Below are 20,769 nucleotides of genomic sequence, written 5' to 3'. Positions count from 1 at the left end.
ATGTCCATGGACTTGTTTGGATATGGTTCCAGATCTTCTGATGAATCTTTTTTTTGAGAGTATCTCAAATACGTGGTCAGGTCATAATGTCCTTCTCTCATCATTCGTCACTCTGACACATAACCCTTGTTCTCATATTGGCATTTAGGATTTTTTCTTTTGTTTCTGTCTCATGGAATTTTGTCCCATCTGTTGCCAAGAAACCATAACAACCGATAATTAAGAGAGACAAAAGAAATTGCCATGGGAAGGGTGTGGCTGGTTACTCTTTTAGCTGGGGAGTTTCTCTTGAAGGGGCAGAGATACTGCGGGATTTCAGTGGGGTTAAAGGCAGATGGGCACACTTTCTAGCCCTCTTGCTCTCACAGAGTTCGGAGGAAAACAGGCTGCAGTCGCAGTGGGCAGAGTTCACCACCACTGTGAGGCTTCATCTCCTGCTGACTTCTCCTACCGTGAGTGAAGCTCTGCTTGTGGTAGTGGCCATTGCACTGGGACAGGAGTCCTTATTAAGGAGACCTTATTAACACTCTAGCTCACTAGAGGGGGGCCCTTTTCACCATTTGCTCACTTGCCTCAGGGGAAACTCTGGGACCCCAGGCCTTTTTCCCGTCCAGGAAAGCCGGGCTGCTGCTGTTGAGTTTCTGCTGCTTCTTGCTTGCTGCATTGGGTGAGTCTGCCCTGCCGTTCCAGCCACCACTCCGAGGTTCCTGCTGCAGCCCAAGTCACCATCCAGCCCGTCCACCACTACTGGGTGAGGGAGACACGGCCGAGCGCACGCCACAGCACCCCCTGCAGGCTTGGAGGAATCAGCACACCTACCCTGCCTGGCCGGGAGCCACCAGCGCCTCTGCTGGCTGTGACTGGAACTGCACCAAAGGGGGAATTGTTCAAAGAGCAGGGAAGAAACTGTTAATTGGGTTTTCTGGGTCCTTTTGTTTGTTGTTGCTTCTGTTGTTGTTTTGTTTGCCTAGGTATACATACACATACTGGTAAAGAACTGTTATTCCTTTTCCCATATCTTTGCCTGAAAGCCCCTTAATTTCAAAATTATAATAATTTGGAGGGAAGGGGGTCCCATTCTCCATTCCAAGGAAAGTTTCTTGCCAGACAGATGTCTTTCAAACCAAGACATTTCAAAACTAAGGTATTGGCTAGTACATATTAATCACTGATATAAGTAAATAAGGAAGCATTAGCTGACACAAGACTTACCAGTCACAGACATAAAGGAGTTAACACAAGGTCACATTAATCTCCGGTATTTGTACTATGCACTGTATGCTACAAAACTAAGCATTAACCATGAATATAGGGATCATACACTATGTTCTAAAGTCAAAAGAATTTTCCAACATCTTTCCCCACTGCTGCAAAGACTTCTTGAAGAAATAGAACTTGTTTGGTAGCAAATCCCCCCTTTGAGACTTTAATATAATTTCTTTAAAGTGCCATATGCAGTTATATTGATCGAGTCTGCACAGCAGTAAGCACTGAATTAAACAAGTGATTAAGGTCATGAGTACCACATCACATCATGATAAGTGCCAGAGGTTGTTATAACCATCCTAAGCTTGGGAGTGTGGGGCCATGAGCCCCACAGCCAAGAGAAATCTAGTCTTTCCGTCTCTGTAGCACTTGTGTCTGGTTTCTTTAGTTGTTTATTTATTTTCTATTAGTCAGGAGTTATTGGAAAGATTGAATCAACACATCCCTTTAAGTTCTTCACATCCCTGATTATGTCTAAACACCAAGTAGTAAATTGCTGCTGGATTTTCAAGGGCAGCTTCTCTGACTTTGGTCATTTCTGTACTTAGGGCTGTTAAGACTTTTAAAGTGCAATTTATATCTTTACCTGAAGCATGCATGGTTCTCCTTCTGGTGTGATAGTTCACAGCAACCCTGACTCCAGGTGTTCAAAAGGCAGCAGCAACCAGTTCACTTTCACTGTACAGGGTAACTTGGGGATCAATATCCTTTGTCAACTGATAAACTGAGAAGTTTTCTCTTTTGTGTTTCACATACTCTTGGTGAAATAGTAGAGGAGTTAACCAACCAATGGCACTGGGCCCTTGGGAAATATTGGCCAAAACATATGAGTAGGCCTGTCAGCCACACAGCAAAACCCATCCTATAGGTAACTTCATGTGCTCCCAGGCATAAGAAATTGGTTCTGTGCTCTTGCTTTTTAAGGGAGGTTGTAGCTGTGTTGGATGTTAACACACAGAGGAGCAATTGACAAATGACATTGCTTTTCTCTGCACAGCCTGATTGTGGCAGACACTGATCCCATCTTGTGAATCCCCTCAGCCCTGCATGTGTGGGTCCTGCCAGGTACGGAAGGACTGTAGGAGGTACAGATGTCTTAAGGGTGTCATGTCTTTGACCATGTGTGCTGCTCATGGAGCAGGTAATGGAGATATGGAGAAGGAAGGGATGAGGTTGTGGGCTGTTACCTCCACAGTGGAGATTGTTTCTCATATTCACCGCTGCCACTCTTTGCATCCAGGATTTCCCTAATGGCCGTTGACTGTAGTAGCCAGGGATGTCTTCATTAGCTGCAGGGGAAAGGACACAAAGTAAAATCCACTCAGGGATTAACACCCACAGCCTTCTACCATTTTCACTGAGCAGACTGGAAGTGTTGCCACAGAACGAAGGACGACTAAGAGTCCCAGGCAGGGATGAACAAAGGATTTGATGAGTCTAAAGAAGAAAAGGAGGTGGCACACAGAGGGAACCAGGAGCAGCCACTGAGATGCAGTGGAGCTACTGCAGGATGTCCATCTATCTCTCAGGCTGAGGGAGAGAGGGCAAGACATCACTTCTAGACTGGCCTGGAGAGACACAGACAGCATGTGGTAAGAAGGAGAGGAGTAGAAGAAGGAAACAACATCCAAAACTTCTGTTGTGTCCCCTCACGTTGCAGTTCTTAATCATGTGAGCAAGACACACAAGAGCGGTGCCCACTTTCTGACAGCATTAACACAAACAAACCACTCAGAAATGACACAAAAGAACATTACCTGCCCACAAGCGATGCTGCTGGCACTTGATCAGAGCCTTTTGCCTGTGCTGACGTCTTTCTGCCCTGGAAATCCTCCCAGCACTTAGAGAAATAGCCCTTCCTCTAGGAAAGGAAGCGAAATTACCAGGAAATGAAAAGGACACAATGCAGGAAACTAGGACACAGCCCCTGCCATTAGCTGGGATGGTGCACATTTGACATGAGCTGGTCACAAAATTATGGCTTCCACAAAGGTGCCTCTGGGCCTGAGGCAGTGCAGGACTGCTATAAAAGGCAGCCCAAGTCTCTGCTCCCTCATTCACTTTTCTCACCTCCTTCTCCTCAGGAATCAGGTGAGTGGGACAGCCTCTTCTCCTCCTCCTCTTCCTCCAAGACTAGATGTTTCCTGGCTGGAGGTCTCAGCTGAGAGGGGCTGTCGTAGCACAGGGCTGGAAGCGGCTTGTGCTGGGAGAGAGTAGGGGAGAGAAGGTCTTGTGCAGACAGAGAGAGGCTGGGACTTGGCTGAGGTGTCTCCTGGGCTTTGAGCTGGGCAGTGCAATGTGGGCCGGGAGTTGTCATGGTTCCAGGGTGTTTGGGTGCAGTGCTGCTTCTCATGTGTCCTCACTTTCTGCTTCTCCCTGCCCTCTGTGCCAGGTGCACCTGTGACCACGAGCCATGTCCTGCTGCAAGCCCTGTGACCCTTGCTGCCAGCCCTGCGGCCCCTGCCCGCTGGCCAACAGCTGCAATGAGTGCTGTGTCAGGCAGTGCCAGGACTCCCATGTGGCCATCCAGCCCTCACCCGTGGTGGTGACCCTGCCTGGCCCCATCCTCAGCTCCTTCCCACAGAACACTGCCGTGGGATCCTCCACCTCTGCTGCTGTGGGCAACATCCTCAGCTGTGGCGGAGTGCCCATCAGCTCTGGGGGCTTTGACATCTCCTGCATCACCAACTGCTATGGTGGCAACAGATGTCGTCCCTGCTAAATCTGCTGGCAATGTCTCCAGGCAAGAGCATCCAAGACCTCTGAACATGGTTCTGGGGAAGAGATAGAGCTTCTGGACATTGTATTTAGAGCTGTGGGCCATCACTTCCTTTTTCTATTCCCCTTGCTTTTCTGTTTGTGTCTCCCCAGGCCAGCCCATTGTGGACCTGTCTCCCTTCCTTCCACTGCAGGGCAGTCCAAAGAACACCACATGGCAGCTCCATCTTAGTGGCTGCTCCTGGTGCTCTCTGTGAGCCATCTTCTTTTCTTCTTTAAATTTATTAAAACTGTGCTGCATTCAAGCCTCGGCCTCTGAGTCGTCTATTGTTCTGTGCCAACTCCTCCAGTCTGCTCAGGGAAAAGATGGAGAAAGCAATGTGTGGGGCTCGCTGCACTGGATTTTTCTTTGTGCCCTTTTCCCCTGGAGCTGATGAAAAACATCCCTGGCTACTTGGCAGCCAAAGGCCATCATGGAGGCTTTTGCTCCAAAGGAGTGGGAATGGGAAACAACAACACCTGGGGACAGCCCACAACCTCATCTTTCCCTAGCCTTCCTTCATTTCCTGCCCTAGGGTGTGTGGCCTGCACACGTGGCAACAAGGAGATGTGATCCAAACCTCACACAGTCCCTCAGCACTTGGCAGGGCCCAGCTGCTGCCCAGACACACAGGGCTGAGGTGAGTCACACATTAGGATTGGTAACACACTCAGTCCCTGCAGTGGAGTCTCCATCCCTGTAAACCTAACAGCTTCAAAATGTTCAAAGGTTTTGTTCCAGGTGTCCATCTTCCCTGTGCAAATGACTTATGGCTTCACTGCTAATGCCAACATGTAGGAATGTTTTCAGCTGTACTTGGAAATTTCTGATTAGTCCCTGGCCTTCAGTCTCAGGAAATGCTCCAAATATCATTCCCTGGGTATCCATGTTCTCCTGGGTGCAGAAAATCAACTGTTGAAGTCATTGCTTGACTCTAAATACCAGCCCAGGTTCACAGCATTCTGTGATTCATGTGACCTTCCATACATGCTCCTCTTGCCTAGATCTCTGGGCAGACACCAGCTTTGTCCATCTAACAAAGGGGTGCTGGCACACCTTGTCCTGTCCCTAAACCACGGCTTCACTTGTTCCTAGTGAAACCTGTTGCCCAAGCACCGGTCTCAGTTGCCAGAACCAAACCATCTCCTGTTCCAATTCACTGTGTGTGTGACCCTCATGGGCAACCCCTCCACATGGCTCCTTTTTGGAACCCACCATATGAAAAAAGACTCTGAGCTACTAGAGAGTGCCCAAAGGAGGCCACGAGAATGGGGAAGGGTCTGGAGGGGCTGTTGCAATAGGACACGCAATAAAGATGCTTGTCTCCAGTCAGAAGGCAGTGGAAATCAGAAGGCTTTATTTACAGTTAATTCAGCCCTTTTCTAACATGCTGCGCTAAGAAGACGCATTACTGGTCCATAGGGTGACACCCCTCCCTTTGGCTCAGTAACAGAAATAGCAAACACTTGTTATTATGAGAAAGAAATAATATTTACACAAGGTTGTTTTGGGAAAAAGAAAACTGTTGAAAAGTTTCCCATGGGAAGAGCTAGTGATTCTCAGGCTCAGAAAATACTGGGTCCACATGAGGAGTGGCTGAGGTCACTTGGTCCATTCAGCCAGGAGAAGATGAGACAGAGCTCATACCTCATTGTGGTCTTCAACATCCTCCTGAGGGGTAGCAGATGAGGGACTTTGACCTCTCCTGTATCACCAGCAGGAGATGGCCCCCTTGCTAAAGACACCAGTGACAGACCACACAAGGAACCCAAAAGATTATTTCAGGCTCAAATAAGCAGACCATGCCTGTGGCTTCCAAACGGGCTGAGAAAGTTCCTCTCCTGCTTCAAAGGAGGAGCCTTTTGGAAATGGCCTGCCTGGGCTCTCTGGAAAAATGCCCTATGTCTCTCATTCCCTTCCTCTGCTTTCTCCATTTCCACCTTTTTGTTGTTACTTTCATCTTCTCTCAGTCTTGACACCCACCAAAAGCTTTTTAGGGGGACTTGCACTAACCTTTGCATGCCCATGGTGATCCTTTCACTCTTGTGTTCTCTCAGAGATTTCATGTTTCTTTTCTTCAACTCATTAAGCTCTGCTGCTGGCTCATTGCAGCTTCTGGCTCTGTGTGGTCCTTTCCTCTCCGGATTCTCTCTCAGAAAGAAATGCCACCATCTTTAGAGCTGATTAAAGTCCTCCTGTTTACCATTTCCTGTGCCAGTAAAAACAAACAAGCCAACAAAACTGGAAAAGTTCCCTAATTAACCACATGGGAAGGATTTGCTTTCCAGTTCCTAATGAGTGGTGAGAAACATTCCACACTTCATTAGGGGCAGGGCCATGTGACGCCTTTAGGGAGATCACACATGCTTTAAAACCATTGCAGGCAACCCAAGCAGCAGGAGCTCTGAGTCTGATGTCGCTGCACAAAACTGTTCCTCTGGGAAATCTAGATGGACCCATGTGTGCCAAGGGGATCCATTTCTGTATTATATCTCCTCAGGAGTACAGTGAATAGCACAGGTTCAGTAACAACATAACACCCAAGAGAAGGATTAATAAAGAGGTAAGTAAAGGATGCTGTTGATTTCTTTTGAGATTTAAAGATTATTAATGTGACTTTGTCAAATATTTCCCATCCTTGCTCAGTACCCCTCATTTATCACAGACATTTCTCTGGCAATCAAAACCAAATCTCCACCCACAACACAAAGCCTGCAATCAGGTGTTCACCCACAGGATGAGTTCTTTTCTACTCAGTCTTTTCCAGCTTGGGCCTTCACACCTTTACTTCATCCCAGAGCTCTGTAGTCACTCTAGAAACACTTTGGACATTATCCCTGGAGCCCACATCAAAGAGCAGCAAAGGGTATTGCTCCAAAGATAGAACAAGCTCAGCAGCTTTCCTCTGCAACAAGAAACCTCTCAAGACATTAGGTCAGGTTAGGAGACTGTCTTAAGTTTCCTGAGAGAGTCTCCTGAAGATGCCACAGGTGTTTTCTCCTTCAAGGAGGAAAAATTATTTGAGCACAGGTTCCTCTGGCAAATTCCCCAATGTGTCTTTTTGTCCTCACCAGTTTGCAGGTGACAGCACCTGTTCTGAAGTTAAAGTGCATATGGAAGCAGAAGCCTTTTTTCTATTGCCAAAACTCACCAGCTTCCAGCTTTTCTCCCCCTGACCTAGTTGGCCATGGTCCCCATCTGCCCTGCCTTCCTTGCTCTGTGCAGCTGAATCTCCTGACTCCATGAGACAGGTACCCACCAGACAGCACTGAAAGCAGATCCACTCAGGGTTTCCATGCACAAGCTGGGCAGGATTTCTTGGAATTTCTCCCCTGACATGAAGCTAATGCTCTTTTAAGCTTTTTAACATGGAGGATGCAAGAGCCAGCCCAGCCTACAGGGCCAGGAACACCAGCTGTGGGGATGGCCATCACATCCTGTTGTGATGAGTACCAGAAATGTACAGGCTTGTTTATGCTCATCTGCACAGCACTGCATGCAAATTTGTCCATGCCATGCATTCAAAAGGATTTATCATCCACCTAAGTGCATCCATCAAGGAAAAATGCCCGTTTGTGACCACTGAGGGTTCAATGGGCACAACCCTGCCTGGGCTGGAGCACCCCAAGGCACCTCAAGGCCTAAAGCACAGATCGGCTGAGGATCCCCAGTGATGGCCTAGAGTAGAGGAACCAAAGCAGCCTGGGAAATCTCTTCCAAGGTTAGTGAACCAAGGAGAAATATTGAAGCTCAGCAGTGCAGTTCAGCTGCCTGGAAGAGAAAGACCAATAGCAATCAGAAGGTGCTGGGAGGGAGAGAGGGAAAGGGATGGTGTATCCTCACAAATGGGATCCATTCGGTGTCCAGACAAGGACTGCAGGCTGACAGGAGCTTGGCCTTTTGTCAACGGGGTTGAAAACACCATCCCAGGACTGCCCAGGCCACTGGTCCTGGTCTGTAGAGGACTTCTCCAGCAACAGGTGGGAGTGTTCTGCCCACAATTACATGCTCCTGTCCCACAAATTTTAGGAAATGTCATTGTAACCTCAAAACAAACATCCATGAGGGAAATATCATAGTGTAAACAAAGAAGTGAAAGGCACCAGGAACCTGAAGCACAGCCTGTATCATCTGAGATGTCTTACATTTCAGAAGAGCTTGTCAAAAACTTTTCAGTCTGCTTGGGCAACCTGTGAGCCTGGGACAGTGCAGGACCAGTATAAAAGCCAATGAAAGTCCTTGGTCTCATCCACTTCACTCTCCTTTTTCTCCTTAAGAACTGGGTGAGTCTGTAGTCCCTTTTCCTTCTGCTATTCCTAGAGGATGAAGCCAAAGCCATTACTCAGTGGACAGGTGTTGTGGTCTAACCTCAGGCAGCAACTGAGCATGACAGAGCTGCTCACTCACACTGCCCCAGCAGGATAGGAGAGAAATTCAGAACAGTAAAGGTGATGAAAATCCATGAGTTGAGATAAAACAGTTTAATAGGTACAACAAAACCCAGCACACAAGAAAAGCAGGCCAAAGAATTCATTCACCATTTCCTGAGGCAGGTGGGTGTTTTGACAACCCCAGGAAAGTACAGCTCCAGCACGTGGAACACTGACTTGGGAAGACAAACACCTTAACTCCAAACATCTCCCTCATTCTTCTTCTTCCACATATTTATATGCAGAGCATGACATCATATGATCTGGAATATCCCTTTGGTCAGGTGGGGTCAGCCATCCCAGCTGTGTCCCCTCCTAACTCCTTGTACAGCCCCAGCAGGTGGGCGGATGTGAGGAGTGGAGAAAGCCTTGACTGTGTAAATACCAGTCAACAATAACTAAAACATGCCTGTATTTTCAAAGCTGTTTCCAACCACAAATCAAGGCATGATGAAGATGATATGGAATAATGGGTGGAGAATATCCTGGTTTTGGCTTGGATAGAGTTAAATTTCTTTAGGGGGGTTGATATGGGGCTGAGTTTTGGATTTGTCCTGAAAACTCTGCTGATAATACACCTGTGATCCTGTAGCACAGGAAGCTGAACCTCTTCTGGTGTTCAGCAGTGTGGTGATGGGCTCCTCTCTTTGGAGCCAGCTGTTGGCTGATATGACAACAACCTGTCCTCTCCTCTACCAGTACCAGATCACAGTGTAAAAGTTAGAGCTCTAACAGGTGTGAGTGGTCTGGAAGGTGATTGTGTCCCTCCGTGACAGAGGGTCCCCCTTTCTCTGGGTCATGGTGTCTGGAAAATGTGAGAAACAATAAAAGTGCAAGGAAAGGCTCCAGGAAGCAAGCCTAGATGTCTGATGCAAGTTCTTATGGAAGAATTTTTCCCCTTCCTTGCTTATCAGCAAGAAATCAAGGGCTGGGGACAGCAAAATTTTAAGGGCAGGAGCTCTCAGTTCTCAGCTCAGTGTGGTTCCACAGTGCAGTAATGGCCTTCACTGCACATAAAATTGTCCTACAGGACAGCTGTAAATGTCCCCACTCCCAGATTCCTGCTCTCTTGTTCCACAAAATTCCCAGGAATCTGTCTGTTGTGTCACCCTGGTTATGGCATCTATGGAGCAGCTAAGAAAGTTACATCCTTCCTCCAATTTCCTGTTATCTGGGCTCCAAATATCCACAAACCAAAGGCAGAATGAAGGAAAGAGAGGTCTATGGCAGTTTTGACTCACAAGAAGAAATCAACAGCCACAGCTGTATGTACCAGACAGGAAAGTGAGTAGAGTTGCCGGTTAAAGGGCACAGCTGCATCTTCAAAATACAGAATCCATGTTTAGAGGGCAGAAAATTCAAACAGCAGTAGAGAACTTCCTTAGAGAAACAAGTGAGAAACCATGGCCTGAATGAATTAGAAGGTGAGGCAGAGGGAAAAGGGAAAGGAAGAAAGAGGAAAGAAAAACAATAGTTAGTGTGCAACAACTTGGGCCCCATGGCCACGTCCTGGGCAGTACTTGCTGCTGCTCTTACAGCTCTGCCAGAAGGGCCCAGATACAACCAGACTGAGTCAGGCCACAGGGATTCCATTCTATTCAGGGAGACCTGAGATAGGAATCAGGTGTCAACCCTGGCAACAGAGGACTGGGGAAAGGTGGGAACCTCTCAGGAGCTGGCAAACTCATACCCCAGTAGAGAATCTCTGTATTCCTTCAGCTTCAGGGCCAGTCTTGGATTAATTCCATCAGGCATCTTTTTGCCCTCAGTGGAGCAAGGTTGGAGCACCTCTTCCAGAGGAGCAGTCCTGCAGGTGAGCTGGGCCTGTCCTCACACACAGGAATCTTTGGCTGTCTGGTCAAGGATTGCATGGCTGGAAGGAGCTTGGCTTTGTGAACCCTGTCAGCTTGCCTGGAAACATTCCACAGGAGTGTGCCAGGCCAATCACTCCAGCCTGCAAGAGAACTGTGCAGGACTTCCAATGCAGTTTACAGTAGCAATGACACACTCCTGCAATGGAAATTCTCGGAATTCTCATCACCCCTCAAAGTAAATATCCATGGGGGAATGAATGTAAACACAGGAATCAAAAGTTAACAATGCAGGAATCTGAAACACAAACCATATCATTAGCTGGAATGTTCTGCAGCTCATTTCAGGAAATTATTGCTTCCACAAGAGAAAATCTCAAGGCCTGGAGCAGTGCAGGACCAGACCAATTTTTAACTATCCCATCTATTTGTTGGAGGTTAGGATTTTTTTTTTTATTTTTTCTCTCAAGGAATTTTCTCCCATTTGTTGCCTAAAAGATAATAACAACCAGTACTTAAGAACAAAAGAAGGGGCCAAGGTGGGGGGAAGGATTCCTCTCATGGCTGAGGGATTTTCTCTTGGAAGGGCAGAGATACCCCGAGGTTTTGGCTGGGGGGATAAGGGAGTGGGCTTGGTTCCTCTCTCACTCTCGGGATTGGAATGGAATGGACAAGTTGCTGCTACTTAGGGAAGAATTCGTCACCACTGTGGAGTCCAGCCCGGCACTGCTTCTTCTCTCCTGCGGGTGAGCCTCTGCTCGTTAGAGCAGCCAGTGAACTGGAACCTCAGTAACACTCGATCTGACTGCAGAGGATCCTCACCATCCACTCAGGTGCCTCAGGAGAAAAACCTGGGACCCGGACCCCCTCCCCTATCCTGAGGGTGTGTCACCCGGCTGTGTGAGGCAGCTGCTACAGAGAACCCCAGCTGCTGCTGCCCAGCCCACTGCTTTCTACCACTGCCTTGGGCTTTTTTGCTACACTCTGACCCAACACCTCGTGTCCACCTGACCCTCACGGCTCCTACTAAGGCTGTGGAGTTTTATGTTATATTTTTTTTCTCCACCCCAGGGTATGCCTGCCTTTGCCATTCCAGACACTCCTGCTACAGCTCATTTCGCTGTCCAGAGGGGCACCAGGACTGGCTGACCCTGTGGGTTTGTAAAGGAAGTCCCTACGCCATCTCTCCTGCTGGCTAGGCCCACCATTACCCCCATGCAGAGAGGAAGCCCCCTCCTCTAACCCCTGAGCCGCCATCACAGCATGAGGGAGATGCGGCTCGCTCATGAGGGTGAGCTCGCCCCACAGCGCCCCCTGCAGGCTCGGGGGAATCAGCGCACCCGCCCTGCCCGGCCGGGAGCCACCAGCGCCCCTGCTGGCTGTGACCGGAACTGCACCAAAGGGGAAAGTTCCTGCGGCCGGGAGAAGGCTGTGACTGCGTGTCTGGGTCTGTTTGTTGTTGCTGCTGTTATTGTTGTTTGTTTGAGTTGTTAGATACATACATGCATACTGGTAAAGAAGTGTTGTTCCTTGTCCCATATCTTTGCCTGAAAGCCCCTTAATTTCAAAGTTATAATAATTTGGAGGGAAGGGGGGGTCACATTTTCCATTCCAGCAGAGGTCCCCACCTTCCTTGGCAAACATCTGTCCTTTAAACCAGGACACTCTTCACTCCACCTTCCTTCAATCTCCAATAGGTGACATGGGAGCCCTGTTCTCTTCCACCAGGATTTGAACTTGTGTGAATGGATCCTGTGCTCCGGTCTTGACAGAATGTTCATGGGTATGGCTGTTATTTGCGGAGTGCTTGGGACCTAAAGGCAAGGATTTTATTTCCCATCCTACATAGCACGTAACTTACATAAGTGGGCCTAATATAAGAGCCCCGTGTGCCATCCTACTGCTGGGCATGACTGTGTGCTATGATAAAGGTGCTGGCCTAGTTTGATTTTGTTGGAATCCTTGCTACATCGCTCTTGCAGTTTAGACAATTGCATCATAGTGCAAGGTTTATCTTGTTACAGTGGACCCTACCCCATAAATCAGTTCAGTTTTTACAAATTGGCAGAGTTTAGGGTGAGGTGGGGAGTTTGGCTTTACTGCATCAAACTCCTCTGACAATGAATAAAGCATGGGGAGATCATATTGAATGAAGTTTGCCACTCTCTCTACCTCATTAGCAAGGCTGGAAAACGCCTTATTCTCCAGCTCTCCACTGAGACAGGGAGTTAGAAAATTTAATTCTCTCTTTGGAAGAAGTGGTACAACTAGTTCCTCAAGTTTTCAGCCAATCTCTTTTTACCATTCAATTCCTTTTCAGCTTTCTCTCTAGCTAGGTGTTTAACTTCTAATTTGCAAAGTTTTAATTAAGTAAAACAAAGACTAAATGATTTGCAACATACTTCTCTCACCAAAATGACAGCATGTTTTTCCTTTTCTATTACCACATCTCTGGTTTTCTTGACTATACTGTGACTCTGTAAATATTCTGGTTTTTCTGTTTCTCAAAATTTGCCATCCTGCCAACTGTACCAAATTGTTACTTGCGGAGAGGGAGCTTCAGACAGAGTTTATTAGAAAAGTCCTGTTGAGTTGTAAGGTGCAGAGAGGACACCCTGGCTTTCTAAATTCCTCCTCAGAGAGGAGTTCTGGGTTAGGGTGCATCCAATCTTTTCCCTAGACTGTCAGTGGTTTGTGTACCTTTGTCCCACAAGATTAATTAGGAAAATTTTAGATATACAAATTATTAGACAAAATATATTAATCATAATTATTTACTACACAGTATAAAACCTAAAACTATTAGTACTGAATAGAATATGATAGAATAGCACACTCTATCAAAGCAATGATATTAAAGCTAGCAAAAATAAAAAACTATTAAAATGGATATTGGTGCAACTCAGCATACCAATGATCATGGCCGGATCTCTTTTAATTGACATAAAGGAGTATACTTGAAGGGACATTTCCACTCCAAGGCAGGAGAGTTCACACACACATCCAAGCAGAAAATGTTTCTGATGTATAAAATTGGATTGGACTTCTATTCTATAGAGTGATTGACTCAGTCATGTGTCTGTGGTGGCAGAAAGGTAAGGATGTTGATTAGGGTTTGCTGAGCCAGATACAGGTCCCCCTCCTCAGCCCACTACTGATAGCCTGGCAAATAGAGCATTCTCCAACTTGCTTAACCACATTGCAGGGCAGAGCATCCTGCTACAGTGTCTCAACATTCCATCACACCGGAAGATCCAGAGCTCTGATCTGTGCCTGCCACACACCCCCAGAGGATGTGGCACCTTTCTCTCTGGCAGCAGGGAACAGTGTGGGGAGAGAGAAGGACCACACAGAGGCACAGGCTGGGATGCAGAAAAACTTTATTGAGTTGGAAGAGGGAAAGGAGGTCCTCTGAGCGGGCACCATAGTGCAGGCACCACCAGGGGGATGTAGGAGACTCTGTCCCTTGGCCAGGATGCAGTTCACACCTTGGATGGGGCTTAGCCAGCGGTCACAGCCCAGGGGAGGACAAAACAATAGAGAAAACAGAGAGAGAGAAAAAAGACGGGGAGAAACAGGCAAGTTAGACAAGGACCATAGCTTCAGGGAGCCCAGGCACCCCTCCTCCAGTGCAGCTGGAGGCATGGATGCTCAGTGCCTCTGAAAGCTATGGTCAGGATCTCCATGCTCAGTCCATTTCCATCTTCTGGGTTCCGGGCGGTCCTTCTGTGGGGCTGTCAACAGCAGCTTTAGCAGGTCCTGTTGCAGTAGCGGTTGGTGATGCAGGACAGGTCAAAGCCCCTGGAGCTGATGGGCACTCCGTCACAGCTGAGGATGCTGCCAACAGCAGCAGAGGTGGAGGATCCCACCACAGTGTTCTGTGAGAAGGTGCTGAGGATGGGGCCGGGCAGGGTCACCACCACGGGCGAGGGTTCGATGACGATGTGGGAGTCCTGGCACTGCCTGACACAGCACTCATTGCAGCTGTTGGCCAGCGGGCAGGGGCCGCAGGGCTGGCAGGGCCGGCAGGGCTGGCAGCAGGGGTCACAGGGCTGGTAGCAAGGGTCACAGGGCTGGTAGCAAGGCTTGCAGGGCTGGAAGCAAGGGTCACAGGGCTGGTAGCAAGGGTCACAGGGCTGGTAGCAAGGGTCACAGGGCTGGCGGCAGGGGGTGCAGGGCTTGTAGCAAGGCCTGCAAGGCTGGTAGCAGGGGGGACAGGGCTTGCAGCTGGACATGGCTCTGAGTCACAGGTACACCTGGGAGAGAAGAAAGGGACAAGACAGGGATAGTGGAGGAGACACCTCTCCACCCACCACAAGGCAGCCAAGACACAAGCTGGCCTAGGAGATGCAGCCAGGGCAGGGAGGTCCATGCAACCCTTTGCCTGATCCCCACTGATGAGCAAGGACAGACAGGCCCACAAAAGCACTTTCTTTGTCAGGACAACAAGAGTTCCCCCAGCCCAGACACAGCCCCCTCCACACCAAACCCTCTCCCCACCTCCCCTCCCCAAACAAGCAGCTTCAAGCCCAGTATAGGACAGAGCTTCCAACTCACTTGCTTCCAAAGGAGAAGAAGGACACTGAAGTGGATGAGAGAGTGAAAAGCTGAGATGCCTTTTATACTGGTCCTGAACTGCCCCAGGTCCAGAGGAAGTCTCTCTGGAAACAATAATTTTCTGAGAAGCTCATTTCAAGTGCAAAACACTCCAATTAATGATATGAGCTGTGTTTTGTTTTCCTTCCTGCATGGCTGCATTTTGATTGCCTTCTTTGGCCACACACGTTTTGCCCTGAAGGTTCCCTTTTAGAGCTGGGCATGGAAGCCCATGGACTTCTGGGATAGGAGCTCATTGGTGCCAGCAGAAGATGCGTCTTGAGTGCCACAGGCATTGCCTGCAGTCTGGGGACATTGGCTTGGGGCACTCACGTGGGCTTGTTTGCAGCCCCATGGGCAGGAAGGGCCCTGTTGCTCCAAGCCCTGGAATGCTTGCTCAGATGCCAAAGGGTTACTGAACGTGTTGATGTCCTACGTCCCCTTCCTCCCACCATCCAAAATCTCTGATTGACTCTGGCCATTGCCTTTGCAGGTTGCAAGGTCATCAGTGCTGCTGCTCTTGCCTCTCTTCCTCTGAATGCTGCTCATTGGAGTCCTCGGTGCACTCGTTGGGCCTCCTCCACTCCGTGGACTCTCTCTGACTGTCCCCTACTAACACAAACAACCTCATCATGTCCTGTCCCAGGATGCTCCAGCCTTGCCCTCCCAAGAGGTTTCTCTCCATCTCCTTTGCCCCACAAGCCCACAGCTGCTCAGGGTGGAGGCAGGGCTCTTTGCCTGCCCCTGTGTGTGTACTGGGGCAATGTGAAACAAAATTCTGAAGAGGCATGAGGAAATACTCCTCTGCTCTGAGAATGGGCCCAAGCCTGGGAGAGTTGCCCCGGCAGCTGATGGAGTCTTGGTCAATGTCCTTAGGGTCATTGAAAACAACATGGGACTATATCCTGATTAATGTGCTTTTGTTGTCTCAGAGCTGGAGGGTTAAACCTGACCATCTCTAGCAGCACCCTTCAATGTCAACAATCCTGGGATTCTGGATGACCATCCTCTCATTTATCATGATACTCAGGATGCTGCTCAACTTCCTCTCAGAGGTGACGACAATGTCATTTTCCAGCTATGCAGCCAAATTTGTGCTCCACCATTGCACCTTGGCTGAGATGTTCCTGCCTGCAGTCATGGTTTACCACTTATCTGTGGCCATGTGCCAGCCCTGGGGGTCCCCAGTGTCATGCAAGTAAAGCTCTGTGCCATTGTAGTGGAAGGTTTAAGGGCTCGGGCCATTCTGACTTTCTTATCATCAGTGATTCTCACCCTAAATTCTCCCAAGTGTAGGCCTAGTGTCACTGACTGTTCTAAGATGTGCTACCTGTGCTGGCCTTTGCTAAGAGCTCCTGGACTCATTTGTTTCTTGCCTCCAGCAGTGGCAACGGTTTCTTCATGTACTTCCTGGCCTCGCTGGGCTGCGGTGGGGTGTTTCAGCTCTCTGACTAGCATCAGATATGAGAAAAGAGACACAAGGCATTTAAACTTGCCTTGACTTTTACTCACCCCTCTACCATCCTCTCCCTGGACAGGGGAGTATCCATGTCCAACAGTGCTGGTGCTGTCTCTGCTAAACCTACTGATGTGGAGACCAAACAAACAGAAGGTGGAGGAGCCAAGAAGTTGGTTGGTAAATAAAGTGGCATGTTCCAGGATGTGCAAGGATGGTGGAAGGAGTGGGGTGAGCAATTAGGGCAAGTTCCCTTCTGGAGCTGAGAAGGTGGGATAGAGAAGGAGGGGTGTTATCAAAAGTGGAGAATGGCCTGCACATCAGACTGGAAACATGAGGGAAGAGAAGGGGTAGAGGTCTGTCAATGACTATTGTTCATGAGGTGTTGTCCATCTGCAGGGATGTCTAGGGGTACCTCAGGGATCGTTTAGGTGTAAAAACTGTATTGGAAATTACTCTGATGAAGAAAGTTATCTACAGGCAGGCAATAATCTAATAAGGCAATAATAATCTAATAATCTAATCAAGGCAATGATAATCTATGGATTATTGGCTTGATCACAGACGATGTGGCTGCCATGGTGAAGATATGACTGCTCTGGAGGTGCAAGGTGGTGTATCTGTCTTAGGCTTCCTTGGGCCTTGGTTCTCAATGGTGGGATTCTGTGGGCATCTCACTCTGCCATCAGCAGAACCACATGGTAATGAAAGTCCACCCCACTCTAAAGGACTGCCCACAAGGCAGAGGAGCTGTGAAGATGCTTCTCAGCTGCTGTATAAAGGCAGGAGTATCTGGCCAAAACCACAGTCATTTGTCCCAGCTTTTCCATGACAGCCCTTCCACTTTGTGGTGATGGCAGTGGGTAGTTCTGATAAGCAAAGGAATGGAAAAGGGCCATGGTGTAACCCCAGCTGGCATCTCAGCACACACAGCCAGTCAGTCCCTACACCATAGTGGGACGGGGGAAGAATCAGAAGAGTAAAAGTGAGAAAATCAATGGGTTGAGAGAAAGGTAAAATAAAAGCTGCACATGCAAGCAGAGAAAAACCAGGTATTCATTGACCAATACCCATGTTCAAACAGGTGTTCAGCCATTCTCAGGACAGCAGAGATCCATCATGCAGAATGGTTAACTGGGAGGACAAATGCCACCACTCCAAACATTCCTGGCTTCTTCCTGCAGTTTAATGTGTTCAACATGATATGGTTTATCCTTTTAGGTGGTTGTGAATAGCTGTCCCATCTGTGTCCCCTTCCCACTTCTTATTCATCCACAGTCTTGTGCCCCACTAACTGATGGGGCAATGTGAGAAGCAGAAGAAGCCTTGATGTTGTGCAAGCACCACTGAGCAAAGAGCCCTGCCTCCACCCTGAGCAGCTGTGGGCTTGTGGGGCAAAGGAGATGGAGAGAAACCTCTTGGGAGGGCAAGGCTGGAGCATCCTGGGACAGGACATGATGAGGTTGTTTGTGTTAGTAGGGGACAGTCAGAGAGAGTCCACGGAGTGGAGGAGGCCCAACGAGTGCACCGAGGACTCCAATGAGCAGCATTCAGAGGAAGAGAGGCAAGAGCAGCAGCACTGATGACCTTGCAACCTGCAAAGGCAATGGCCAGAGTCAATCAGAGATTTTGGATGGTGGGAGGAAGGGGACGTAGGACATCAACACGTTCAGTAACCCTTTGGCATCTGAGCAAGCATTCCAGGGCTTGGAGCAACAGGGCCCTTCCTGCCCATGGGGCTGCAAACAAGCCCACGTGAGTGCCCCAAGCCAATGTCCCCAGACTGCAGGCAATGCCTGTGGCACTCAAGACGCATCTTCTGCTGGCACCAATGAGCTCCTATCCCAGAAGTCCATGGGCTTCCATGCCCAGCTCTAAAAGGGAACCTTCAGGGCAAAACGTGTGTGGCCAAAGAAGGCAATCAAAATGCAGCCATGCAGGAAGGAAAACAAAACACAGCTCATATCATTAATTGGAGTGTTTTGCACTTGAAATGAGCTTCTCAGAAAATTATTGTTTCCAGAGAGACTTCCTCTGGACCTGGGGCAGTTCAGGACCAGTATAAAAGGCATCTCAGCTTTTCACTCTCTCATCCACTTCAGTGTCCTTCTTCTCCTTTGGAAGCAAGTGAGTTGGAAGCTCTGTCCTATACTGGGCTTGAAGCTGCTTGTTTGGGGAGGGGAGGTGGGGAGAGGGTTTGGTGTGGAGGGGGCTGTGTCTGGGCTGGGGGAACTCTTGTTGTCCTGACAAAGAAAGTGCTTTTGTGGGCCTGTCTGTCCTTGCTCATCAGTGGGGATCAGGCAAAGGGTTGTGTGGACCTCCCTGCCCTGGCTGCATCTCCTAGGCCAGCTTGTGTCTTGGCTGCCTTGTGGTGGGTGGAGAGGTGTCTCCTCCACTATCCCTGTCTTGTCCCTTTCTTCTCTCCCAGGTGTACCTGTGACTCAGAGCCATGTCCAGCTGCAAGCCCTGTCCCCCCTGCTACCAGCCTTGCAGGCCTTGCTACAAGCCCTGCACCCCCTGCCGCCAGCCCTGTGACCCTTGCTACCAGCCCTGTGACCCTTGCTACCAGCCCTGTGACCCTTGCTTCCAGCCCTGCAAGCCTTGCTACCAGCCCTGTGACCCTTGCTACCAGCCCTGTGACCCCTGCTGCCAGCCCTGCCGGCCCTGCCAGCCCTGCGGCCCCTGCCCGCTGGCCAACAGCTGCAATGAGTGCTGTGTCAGGCAGTGCCAGGACTCCCACATCGTCATCGAACCCTCGCCCGTGGTGGTGACCCTGCCCGGCCCCATCCTCAGCACCTTCTCACAGAACACTGTGGTGGGATCCTCCACCTCTGCTGCTGTTGGCAGCATCCTCAGCTGTGACGGAGTGCCCATCAGCTCCAGGGGCTTTGACCTGTCCTGCATCACCAACCGCTACTGCAACAGGACCTGCTAAAGCTGCTGTTGACAGCCCCACAGAAGGACCGCCCGGAACCCAGAAGATGGAAATGGACTGAACACGGAGATCCTGACCATAGCTTTCAGAGGCACTGAGCATCCATGCCTCCAGCTGCACTGGAGGAGGGGTGCCTGGGCTCCCTGAAGCTATGGTCCTTGTCTAACTTGCCTGTTTCTCCCCGTCTTTTTTCTCTCTCTCTGTTTTCTCTATTGTTTTGTCCTCCCCTGGGCTGTGACCGCTGGCTAAGCCCCATCCAAGGTGTGAACTGCATCCTGGCCAAGGGACAGAGTCTCCTACATCCCCCTGGTGGTGCCTGCACTATGGTGCCCGCTCAGAGGACCTCCTTTCCCTCTTCCAACTCAATAAAGTTTTTCTGCATCCCAGCCTGTGCCTCTGTGTGGTCCTTCTCTCTCTCCACACTGTCCCCTGCTGCCAGAGAGAAAGGTGCTCTCTGGGGGTGTCTTGGGTTTTGTAACCAAAAAATGTTTATTCTAGTCCACCTGTTGAAACGGGTTGGGGAGGTGTTTTCTTTATCTCTTGTAACTCCAGCGGGGAGGGGACGGGTGCCTTCTGTTAATGGGCCAGCTGTTAAAATCGGGGGAATATTGTTCCTTATCTCTTCCCTGACCCACCCTCCCTCCAAGAAGGTATCTTCTGTTAATGGGCTATTAAGACTCACCAATGACATGACACATTACATCATTCCATTATGAGATGCTCCAGGCAGTGGGGAGAGCCAACCATTCTTACCCAGATAAAAACTGAGACGCTGGAACACCAGGTATCCGGTGTTTCCATGAGATTCCCCAAGGAAGACTTGACCCATCTTGCCATTACTGGACCATTTCTTACAGGATCATTTCTACTCCAACAGAACCACATCTGCCACTCCAGGAGTGTAGTAGAGCATCTCCCACCCCTGAGTGGGCATCTCTGTAATAAAGAGTTTCAGTTTACCTTTAGACATTTTAGGAAATTTAACTAGGAAGTTATGTGGCCTTCTCGTTGTAATTGGCTCAGGGCCAAGAGAGAAGAACCTGTTGGACCTTGTCACCTTTCTTCAAATCCTGTGCCTCCCCCTACTGGCAGCAAGCCAAATTGTCCCTCCTAAAACATTAAGTATTTAGGAAGGAGCACAAAGGAAGTAAAGGCCTTTTTGGAGTGTTTCTAGCAGGGTGTCAGAGGTTTTCTCCAACACCTGTGTGTGGCTTTGCTTTTGTTTTCTGTAACATTTGTTATTTTTCAGTTATTAAACCCTTTACTTTACAAAACACCTCTCAAGGGCAGTCTTGCTAAAATTATTTTAAGCCAATCTGCAAGGGCTGAACCCTCAGAGATTGATACATTTACTCGTAGTTCATAACATTCTGGCCACATGTTAAACTATATCACAGGAGGACTTACTTTGGACTGCTTCCAACACCCTGAACAACATGGTGTCAGGTTGTATTTCTGATTCTGTCAGGGTTTCTAGGATTTTTGTTTGTTTGTTTGTTTGTTTGTACTGCTACATT

At 49.0% G+C, this 20,769-nt stretch overlaps 1 pseudogene; it reads left to right on the top strand.

The window, feature by feature from the left end:
- Positions 1-3,224: 3,224 nt before the first annotated feature.
- LOC136301760 (feather keratin Cos1-2-like) lies at positions 3,225-3,988 on the top strand (annotated as a pseudogene).
- The last annotated feature ends 16,781 nt before the right edge of the window (positions 3,989-20,769 follow it).

The sequence above is a fragment of the Chamaea fasciata genome, unplaced genomic scaffold (genome assembly GCF_029207755.1).
Source record: "Chamaea fasciata isolate MVZ Bird 193981 ecotype frontalis unplaced genomic scaffold, bChaFas1.0.hap1 SCAF_27, whole genome shotgun sequence".
Lineage (NCBI taxonomy): Eukaryota > Metazoa > Chordata > Aves > Passeriformes > Sylviidae > Chamaea > Chamaea fasciata.
Note: the sequence above shows the minus strand (reverse complement) of the source record. Positions and strands in the feature narration are given on the sequence as shown.